At 49.2% G+C, this 10775-nt stretch overlaps 1 pseudogene; it reads right to left on the bottom strand.

Annotated features, from left to right (window-relative positions):
- Nucleotides 1-4104: 4104 nt before the first annotated feature.
- On the bottom strand, nucleotides 4105-4510 carry LOC123461722 (annotated as a pseudogene).
- Nucleotides 4511-10775: the final 6265 nt, after the last annotated feature.

The raw sequence follows: 10775 nt of genomic DNA, 5'->3' as shown, positions 1-10775 counted from the left end.
GCTTAGCAGTTAAGTGGTTGCCTGTGAAACCTAAGGACCCCAGTTCGAGGCTTGATTCCCCAGGACCCATGTTAGCCAGATGCACAAGGGGGAGCACGTGTCTGGAGTTCACTTGCAGTGGCTGGAGGCTCTGGCGTGCCCATTCTCTATCTCTGTCTCTTTCTCTCTTTGTGTTATTCTCAAATAAATAAATAAAATAAACAAAAATATATTTAATAACTAGTATCATAAAATTTTTCTGAAGTGGATGAAGGTGGGGTGGAGGGGGTAATGGAGCTGCCCGACACCGCAAATGTACTTGCTGCCCTGCAGCTACACCCCTGAGGGTCATGATCACAAATTGATGTGCAAATGATAAGTGTGGTCATTTGATTCAGGTATACCCCATAAACTTAGGTGTTCTGAATGCTAGGTTCCCAGCTGATGGAGATGTGGGAATTAACGCCTCCTGGAGGCAGTGTACTGGTGGTGGTGGGCTCATGGGTGTTAGAGTGTTTCCCCGAGCCAATGTTTGGCACACTCTCCTGTTCCTGTTGTCTACCTTATGTGGGCCAGAGGGTGATGTTCACCCTCTGCTCATGCCATTGTTTCCCCCTGCCATCGTGGAGCTTCCCCTCGAGCCTGTAAGGCAACATAAACCTCTTTTTCTCACAAGCTGCTCTTGGTTGGGTGATTTCTACCAGCAATGTGAACCTGACTACAACAATATGTAAAACTTAATCCTAGTAATAAAAGTAATAGCAAAGTATTGCAGGGATTGTGATGTGGGAAGAATAAAATGTACGAGGCAGCTGAAGACAGGCTGTGTGCTATGGTCTAACTGTCGCTGTTGGAGGCTTTGTCCCCAGCCGGTGGCATCACTTTGGAAGGTGCTGAAAGCTTCAAAGGGTCAGGCCTTGCTGGAGAAAGCGGACCACTGGGCGTGACTTGAAGGTTACTTCTGGTCCCCAGCCCCTCCCCTCTCTCCGCCTCCTGCCTGCTGTCTTCTCCACATGCCCCCCCTCCCCTCTCTCCGCCTCCTGCCTGCTGTCTTCTCCACATGCCCCCCCCCCCGCCCCCAGCTTTCTGTCTTTCCCTGGCCCCAACTAAACAAAGAACAAACCAGACATAACAAGCGAGCTGGAGGACAGAGTGTGAATGAGGATAACAGTCACACCCAAGTGACCACACACCAATGGGCAAAAGGTACACAGCCAGTGGGATTACGGAAACAACTCAGCCAGGCATGATGGTACACGCCTTTAGTTCCAAGCACTCAGGAGGCAGAGGTAGGAGGATCGTTGTGAGTTCAAGGCCACCCTGAGACTATATAATGAATTCCAGGTCAGTCTGGATCAGAACATGACACTACCTCGAAACAAAAAAAATAAACAAAGAAAAACAAAAGAGAGAGAGAGAGAGAGAGAGAGAGTTGGATACAACTCAGCTATGCTGCCCATAAAAAGCCCAACTTGATTAGTATTTTAATTTAATTTTATGGTTTTAGCAGTACTCAAAATTGAACCCAAGGCCTCATAGATGCTTGGCAAGCACTCTACCACTGAGTTAAATCCCCAGCTGTGGTTTTTTTGTTTGTTTGTTTTTTGCAGGTCTATAGTGTGTGGAATGTGTGATGCACATGCTGATGTGGTCCATGGACTCACCTGTGGTGCTTTGAGAGCCCCCGGTTGTCCCCTCTCATTCACTTACCAGTCTGCTTTTCGTTGTGACAGAGTCTCTTACTGATTCCAGAGCTTGATGGTCAGGAGCCCCAGACATTTTCTGATCTTCATTCCCCAGGACTGGGTTATAAATGTGTATAGCCACACCCATCTGTTTCACATGGTCCTGGAGATTTGAACTTGGATAGTCTCAGGCCCTTGTGCTTGCACAAGAAACATGCTTAACCACTGTACCAACTCTCCAACTCCTTCCCCCAAGCTTTCATTTATTTTTTAATATTTTAATTAGAGAGAGAAAAATGAATGGATGGATATGGATGCTCCAAGGCCTCTTTCCACTGCACACAAGCTCCAATGCATGTGCCACTTTATGAGTCTGGCTTTACATGGGTGCTGGGCAATCAAACCCATAATGGTAGGCTTTGCAAGCAACTGTCTTTAACCATTGAGCAATCACCCCAGCCTCTAAGCTCATTTTTTTATTCTTTTATTTCAAGACACGGTCTCACTAAGGTGACCAGGTTGATCTTGAATGTACAATTCTCCTGCCTCAGACTCCTGAGTAGCTGGGAGAACAGGCATCAATCACCAGGCCTGGGCTAGTTTTATATTAAGTCTTTCTTGTAGTCAGGTTCACATTTCTGGCATACATCACCCAACCAAGAGAAGCTTGTGGGAAAAAAGAGGTTTATTTTGGCTTATAGGCTCAAGGGGGGAAGCTCCATGATGGCAGGGAAAATTATGGCATGAGCAGAAAGTGGACATCACCCCCTGGCCAACATAAGGTGGACATCAGCAATAGGAGAGTGTGCCAAGCCCTAGCATGGGGAAACTGGCTATAACACCCATAAGCCTGCCCCCAACAATGCACTGCCTCCAAAAGGTATTAATTCCCAAATCTCCATCAACTGGGAACCTAGCATTCAGAACACCTAAGTTTATGGGGGACACCTGAATCAAACCACCACAGCTTGTATTTTGAAATAATTTTAGATGTAAAAAAAGCTGCAAAATAGTATTGTTCCAATAAACTCTTCATGTGCCTTTGAATGACAAAACCTAACAGAGCCATGGTAAAATTACCAAATGTAGGAAGGGGACATTTATACAAAACCCTACTATACAACAGAATTCATGTGCACTCTTTTGTGCAAGGATCCAACAAAGTAGTTAGCAGTTGCAACTCCTTGGTCTCCTCCTGCAGACCAGACAGAACTAGAAATTTCTGTAATCTAATCAAGAACATCTACAAAAACCTTAGAACTACCACCACACTTCATGGTGACTGAATGCACTCTCCCACGGGTCAGGGCAGGGGTCTGCTCTTGCCTTCCTCAGCCATACACTGGAGGCTCAGCCCAGGTGGGGACACCGGGCTGGGAAGAAATAAATCACTGTCTATCACCCTCAAACCATCTCCGTACAGCATACCACATGATCTCCCGAAAATCTCCTGGAAGTAATGAGTTTACAAAGGTCCTAGGATATAGGAGCAGCACGTAACATTTAACTGTCTTCTCAGAAAGAAAAACAGGCAAGAGGGGCTGGGAAGATTGCTCAATGGTTAAAGCACTTGCTTGCAAAGCCTGTTGGCCCAGATTCAAGTATTCCTCTACCACCCAAGTTCTAGGATTACAGGCAAGTACCATCACACTCAGCTCTCTAATTTATACCTTACAAAGACATGTGAGGCTGTATCTCAAAATAGTTCTAATAGTTTCATTATCGATGGTGAGAAACACCTACACTTTCAGTCCAACTAAAACAGATTTTCCAGAGTGAAAACTTCTCTTGTCTATATTTTCTTTGTCTTCTTTGGTAAATATGTACTTTTTGCAGTGATGAAAGAATTAAAATGTAGACGTCCCAGAAATAGAAACGTTCTTCTTTTTCTATATATAAACAGTTTATTTACTCTAATCAGCAACACAGACAAGGCGCCATGGAAACACAAAGGAAGTGGTGCCGAATGGAGGCGCTGGCTGACTCTGGATCTGAGGCTCTTAAGCAGCAGCCCAGGTGGAGGAGGACGAGGGCGGGGAGGGAGGACTGTGGATCTGTCACAGGCAGCTGGAGGCCAGAGAGCTCTCCACAGTGTGAAGCATGCCTGCATCGCAGCAAGTGAACTAGCCCCTAGGGGCTTACCCAAGTACAAAAGCTTATCATTTTATAGCAGTCAAAATACCGGCATCAATATTAAAATGAAAGGAAGTTTTACATAACAATCAAAAGTACAAAAGACCGAAGGAAGAGACGCTGTATGAAAACCTGGGGAATTCAGCGAATCGAGGACTGTATGCCAGTGGCGGAAATGGAAAATGGAGCCTGCCCAGCCTCCCGGCAACTAGTAACCGTACAGAGCAACTTACTTATCTGTGAAAGGTTGTAAACCAGTTCTTGCCAAGCCAGTCCCTGCCTTGTCATGGAGCCTTGGGGCTGCTGCTCATGAGGGGGCCAACTTCTTCACTTATGCTCGAACCCTTTTTTCATATGCCACTCAGTTTTGGCAGTAGATTGTGTAGGCCTCTGCTTGAGCTGGGTCTTGGATCTTTGGTTCATTCAGAAGTTCCCATATTCCTAATAAGAGCTGCTGGATTGTGATGGCGAGAAATCGTGGTGGCTCCAATTGACATTTCGGTGGTGAAGACGGATAGTCGTCTTTGGAAAACATTCGTAGCTTGAACAAGCCTCCGTCCCATGGAGTCCCTTCTTTCCCGGATGGCACGCTCTCAGTTCATAATGCCGTCAGGATTCATTGTTGGGACGGCCACAAACCCAAAGGGGCGGTCTTGCCCCCACACTCTCCTCTCCTGGGCACGTCTGCTGAGGGCGATTCCTGACATATTCAGAGTCCCTGGCAGCCCGTGAGAGGGGTGACGATGCGAAATGGAGTCAGGACACACACTGGGGCCAGTGGTGGCTCACCTGGGAGACTGTGGCCCGGATGGTCACCAGACACTTTCTTATTACTATAAAAGCAATTTTACAAAATAAATTTTATACGCCTGAGAGACAGCTCAGTAAAGTGCTTGCTGTGCAAGTATGAGGGCCTGTGTTTGAGGCCCTGGGGCTTGCTAGTCTGGCTAATTTTGTGAGTTCCAGGTTCAGTGAGAGACCTTGTCTCAAAAACAAGTTGGAGAGCAATTAAGGAAGACACCCAACTTTGCCCTCTGACCTCCACATGCATGCGCACCCATGAACATGAACAACACACACCTATTAGCATGGTGGAATATGTTTGTAATTCCAGCACTCAGAAGTTGAGGGAGGAGGATTACAAATTCAAAGATAGCCTAGGCTACACAGTAAGACTTCTCATAAAAATGAACACAAAGTAAAATTGAATAGGGACTAAAGGTGTCACTCAACTTATTACTTACTACTAAGTTCAACTAAAATATTTGTGTAAAGATGGACAAAGAGATCCAAGGACAGAAAGAGAACTCAGAAACCAAATCTGTCAGAATCAATCCAACAATAAAAGAGGCTCTCACCGGGCATGGTGGTGCACACCTTTAATCCCAGCACTCGGGAGGCAGAGGTAGGAGGATTGCCATGAGTTCGAGGCTACCCTGAGACTTCATAGTGAATTCCAGGTCAGCCTGGGCTAGAGTGAGACCCTACCTCGAAAAACAAAACAAAAAAAAAAAAAAGAAAGAAAAAGAAAGAAAGAAGGAAAAGAGGCTCTCTCCAACAAGCCCTGCTGGACACCCTGGACAGCTGCATGGCCACCCACAAGTGTGCAGCACAGATTGATATGGAAGCTGCACTGGAAACTTTCTCAAAGAAACTTGACCATTCACATTTCTCACATCTGATACAACAGCATAAGCCACAGAAGAAAAAGCTCACAGTCAACACTATACACCTGTGCGCTTCAAAGGATATTAAAAGAGAGGGCAGGCCAGGGGTGGGGGAAGCTTTTATGGACAGCACATGGCTGACATCTAGAACATAACAAGACTTCTTACAATGCATCTTATAAAAAATGGGTAGACTATTGGAAAGACATTTTCTTTTTTTTATATATATAAATTTTTAGTAACGTTTTCCATGATTATAAAATATATCCCATGGTAATTCCCTCCCTCCCCACCCCCACACTTTCCCATTTGAAATTCCATTCTCCATCATATTACCTCCCCATTACAATTATTGTAATTACATATATACAATATCAACCTATTAAGTATCCTCCTCCCTTCCTTTCTCTACCCTTTATGTCTCCTTTTTAACTTACTGGCCTCTGCTACTAAGTATTTTCATTCTCACGCAGAAGCCCAATCATCTGTAGCTAGAGAAACAGACAGCCAATAAGCACGTGAAAGAAAAGATGCGGACAGCATGAGCTGTTAGGGAAATGCAGGTTACAGCCACAGTGAGAATACAGGCATATTTCCCGGGCTGTACATCTCTAAAGCAATGAGCACAAAGGCAGGGTCAAAATGTGAAGCAGCGAGAACTTTCTGCACTAAGGAGGGATTGAACCCAGGGCTGTAAAGTGGAGACCCCTTTGGCAAGGAGCTGAGAGGTCTCTACCTCCCCCCTTTGGTGGGGGTAGTATGTGGGAGGGGGTGTGTATGCGCATGCAGATGTGCTTGCCTTGTGCAGAGGCCAGAGGAAGACACCAGCTGTCCTCCCCGCTGGCTCTTCTGCCTTATTCCCCCGAGACATCACTGAACACAGAGCTCACACTGAAGACCATTTGGTTAGCCTGGCTGACCAGCGAGCCCTGGTTATTCTCCTTGTCTCCACCACCTTCAGTGCCCGGTGTTACAGACATGTGGCCAGGCCTGGCCTTTTTCATGGGTGCTGGGAATCAAGCCCGGGTCCTCATGCTTGCACAGCAAGAGCTGTTATCCACTGAGCTGTCTCCCCAGCCTCAGAAGTCTCTTGAAGAATTAAACACACGCCTACCACAATCAACCTATCCATTCCTAGGCATCGCTCAAGTCAGTGCACGTGTACAGGAAACTCACGCAGAAATGCCACGGTGGTCAGAACCTGCCATCACTCCATGAGTCAGTCATTGGGTGAACGGAGACATAAACTGTAGCATTGCTGGCCAGGCGTGGTGGTGCACACCTTTAATCCCAGCACTTGGGAGGCTGAGGTAGGAGGATCACCATGAATTCGAGGCCACCCTGAGCTACAGAGTGAATTCCAGGTCAGCCTGGGCCAGAGTGAGACCCTCCCAAAAAATGAGGATTGTCACACAGTGAAAAGGAAGGAATTACTGACATACACATCATGAAGTAAACTCAAATTTATGTCAAAAGTTAGGCAAAAACCACACACTTAACTTATGGTAGCCAAACACTGGCAGATACCACTGTATAAAGAAACCCACTGGGAAAGGGTGGCTGTGCACTTAGCACCAGGGCCTTCTCCAGCTGGGCTTCAGAAGGGGCAGCAGACACCCTGGGGAGGGGGGTGGAGCTGGCTATGGTAACTGATCTTCAATGTCAACTTGATTGCACTGAAACACCTGGCACCTAGGGGACTAGCAGAGCAGTTTTGGGTGTGTCAGCGGGAGTGTTTCCAGGGGTAAACAGCAACTGAGGGGGTCAGGCCCCTTTGGATGCAGGTGTTCACCCCTCTGCTTCCAGGCTGCCAGGGGAGCGGGTCTGTCTGTGCCTGCCACCTCCTACTGGCCAGAAGCAACAGAGCTGGCTGCCCATTGCTGAAACCCTGAGCCAAAAGAAATTCCTCCTCCAAGCTGTTTCTCTCAGGAATGTGCCACAGCAACAGGATTCTCACTCACACTAGCCCAGTATCCTGAGGGAGGGACCCAGGGCCAAGCCAGCAGCAGACCGGTCAGAATCCATCGCCCCAGGCCTCCCTGACAGGACCAGACCATGCCCATTGCAGCAGGAAAGTTGGGCTTGGGGCCTGTGACAGGAATAGGTGGCCTACTGGGCAGGCTCCACTGGCAGACCCAGGTGGCAAACCCTCCCTGGCCTTTCTGCCAATGTGTAGAGCACACACAAGGTCCCTGCTGCCTGCTCTGCCACTCCAGTGCCCACCATATGGAGCCACAAGGCTGGACCTCACAGCAACTATGGCGGGAGTCAGCCCCTGAAGGGCCCTCAGTCATGGGAACATGCCTAACCATGTTTTGTGGAGACACCAGTACTTGGGTGACATCCCCCCACCCCTACCCCACGGGCCCGCCAAAGGCTACTCAGAAGCTGGGTTACATACCAGCCCCACTTGTAGGCCCCAACCCAATGGCAAGGGCCTCTTGGCCCAAAGTTAGTCCTGATGAGAACAGCAGGTTAACCCCAGCAGAGCCCACTGGCACAGCCCAAGGATACTGCCCCAGAGAGCTGTACTGGGCCTGTGGTCTCCCTGACTTCCCTCATGACCCCATGCCTCAGTTTACCCCATGTCACAAGGTGGAAATCATAGCAGGAATGGCTACAGAATGGGAACGTGGTGGCAAGAAAGACCCATCGGGTCTCTGGCTGGGAAGTGATGGCCCTCAGGAAATGTCAGTCAGGCCAGCCTGCAAGGGAAGGCCCAGCCTCTGCCTGCGGTACTTGTTCCCCGGGCCCAGATCACTGTAATGAAGCCCTCACTGCACTGGCAGCAGAAGGTGAGGCAGGAGACAATCGTCCACACAAAAGCCTTGGGATGATGTCAGGACCAAGTGCCGCAGGTGGATTCCTTTTGGAAGCTGGTCACCCCAAAGGATGCAGAGCTCGGGCTGAGAGGAGGGTCAGGATGGGGTCAGCGCACACAGCCTCAGGATTTGGGTGCCCCTGGAACTCTCTGTATCTCCACTTTGGAGAGGTGTTGCCAGGAACAGGTTAGAACAGACTAAAGGAGAGGGCGCAAAAGGATCCCAAAGCCAAGGATGAAGGCCTGGCTTTGCCACTGTGCACCCCACAGGAGACATTCTGCACTGCTCCTGGGAGCTCACTGGGCAAAACACCTGTGCTCAGGTGGGGTGACAGCTGCTGGCTGCTCACCTCCCTTCTGTCACCTGTTTTAGGCGAGGTCCATGGATGGCAGGACTGGCCAGTGCTACTAAAACTCCTAGGTAAATGCCACTCACTGTAATCTCCTTAGAATACCACATTCTCTACCCAGGGGCATCCTCTGCCATGTGGAAGCATGCGCTGTCTGAAGCATGATCTCCTCCTGTCCATGCACAGCAATGTCCCACCCCAACGCATCTCCCCAGTGTTCAAGGCCCTCCTGCTTCCTCTGTTGGGGAGACATTGGCCTTCACTCCAGAGCTGTCTTCCCAATCAACGCATCTTCACTTTCATACCTGGCTATCACCCTTGCCCTCCACAAAAGGTAAACACATGGTTTTTACTACAAATTTTCATATGAGATGGTGCTGGAAAGAAGTGACTGTAGTGCTCAGAACTGTAATATCTTTATCACACCTTCCAAGGCTCAGGGTCTAATGTGGAAGAAGTGGCAGAAAGAATGTAAGAGCCAAAGGAAGGGTACCATTCCTTACAACGTCCCCCCCCCCCCGACACAAAATGGCCTGGATATCCATGACCTCACAGTGCCCGACACTACCTACACAAGACCATCATAAGAGGAGGAAAAGATCATGACATCAAAACAAAAGAGAGTCTGATAGAGATGGGGAGGGGATATGATGGAGAATGGAGTTTCAAAGGGGAAAGCAGGGGTGGGAGGGTATTACCATGGTATATTTTTTATAATCATGGAAGTTGTTAACAAAAATTTTAAAGAAAAGGTTCTAGGCATGCTCTTCGCAGACCACTGTCCAAGTCCTTAACCACCAGCCAGGCTCTGAGCCCTACAAGCCCAGGACATCTGTCTCCTCTCCTCCTATCGTCCAGCTGACCCCTGGGCGCACACTTCCAGGGGAAAGACCTCTAAGCCAAGAGTCATGGGAGCCAGCTAGAAGAAGGCTGGAAGGTGTCCTGTCGCCTTGTCCCTTTAGACTTGGGGGACTGGGGCTGAGCTTGAGCAGACACATACCCACTTTCCAAAACCCAGTCTCTTGCTTTGGCCAAAAGTGGCCATGAACCTGGGGCCCGGGAAATGGGAGATACAAATAACTTTCCAGCTGCGAAGAAAGCCGGAGGAACAGCAAGGAAGCCTGGAACTCACCAGGTCATCAGGACAGGCTTTCTAGGAGGCTCAGGTCGGCCTGGCACACGCGCGCCCTCTACCGGCCTCTGCGCGCTGCTCCTGCGGGCTCACTCACTCACAGCATCCAGGCTGCCTGGGGTCTACCACGGCGTGGGGGCGCGGCCGAGGATAGCGCACTCACAGCGAGTGGACACGAAGAGGGTATGGCCGTGGTCTCGCACACACGCTGTAGGGGCCTGACCACCAGGAGGGTGTGGCTTAGGTATGGTCCCCAAGGCGTGGAGGCATTTTGCAGAGGCACCTAGGCCCGTGACAAGGAGGCCATACTCAGAGGGGCCCTTGGGACTACAGCTCAGAAGCTATATGCATAAATTGCATATAAACTCCCATTGTAGCTCAGAGCTTACCCGTTCAGAGGGTCATGACCCTATTCTACCAGGAGGAAACAGGTTCACCAAGCCTCCAGAAGGGGACTAGGGGCTGATGACCCCAGAGGGAGGGAGTCCACCCCATGGCACTGACAGGGAGTGGGCCGTTAGGGTGACCAGACCCCCTTGCAAGTAAGAAGCATTAATGTCTTTGGGTCTATCCCTGCTACAGATCAGATATGACTTGCCTAGTTCCTGTTTTTCCACAACCTGGGCCCCTCCTGAGGGGGAGGTCTCTTCTAGGATTTAAATCTAACCCTAACATTGTGGTTGGTCAAGCTTAGACCCCAGAACTTGGCTGGCCTCTTCCTGAGACAGCCCCTAGTCCAAACCAATCAGCAGTCAGTCTCTCTGCTCACCTGAGCCGACAGGTAATTCCCCCTCCCCCACCGTAAAGGTTATAAATATGTTTGCTGGGCAAGGTCTCTGCACTGCCTGACCACTTGGGAACCTTTAGCTGCTGTTGAATTTCCCCTTGGCAAGGCCCAGGTATAGCCTGGCCAAGTGGAGGGGAGACAGTCCTTACTTTCTCCACCTGGCGAGAGCTCTTTGAACTCTTTTTGTTTTAAAATATATTTTATTTATTTATTTGAGAGAG

The sequence above is a fragment of the Jaculus jaculus genome, chromosome 6, assembly GCF_020740685.1.
Source record: "Jaculus jaculus isolate mJacJac1 chromosome 6, mJacJac1.mat.Y.cur, whole genome shotgun sequence".
Lineage (NCBI taxonomy): Eukaryota > Metazoa > Chordata > Mammalia > Rodentia > Dipodidae > Jaculus > Jaculus jaculus.
This window is presented reverse-complemented; position numbering and strand designations above follow the sequence as displayed.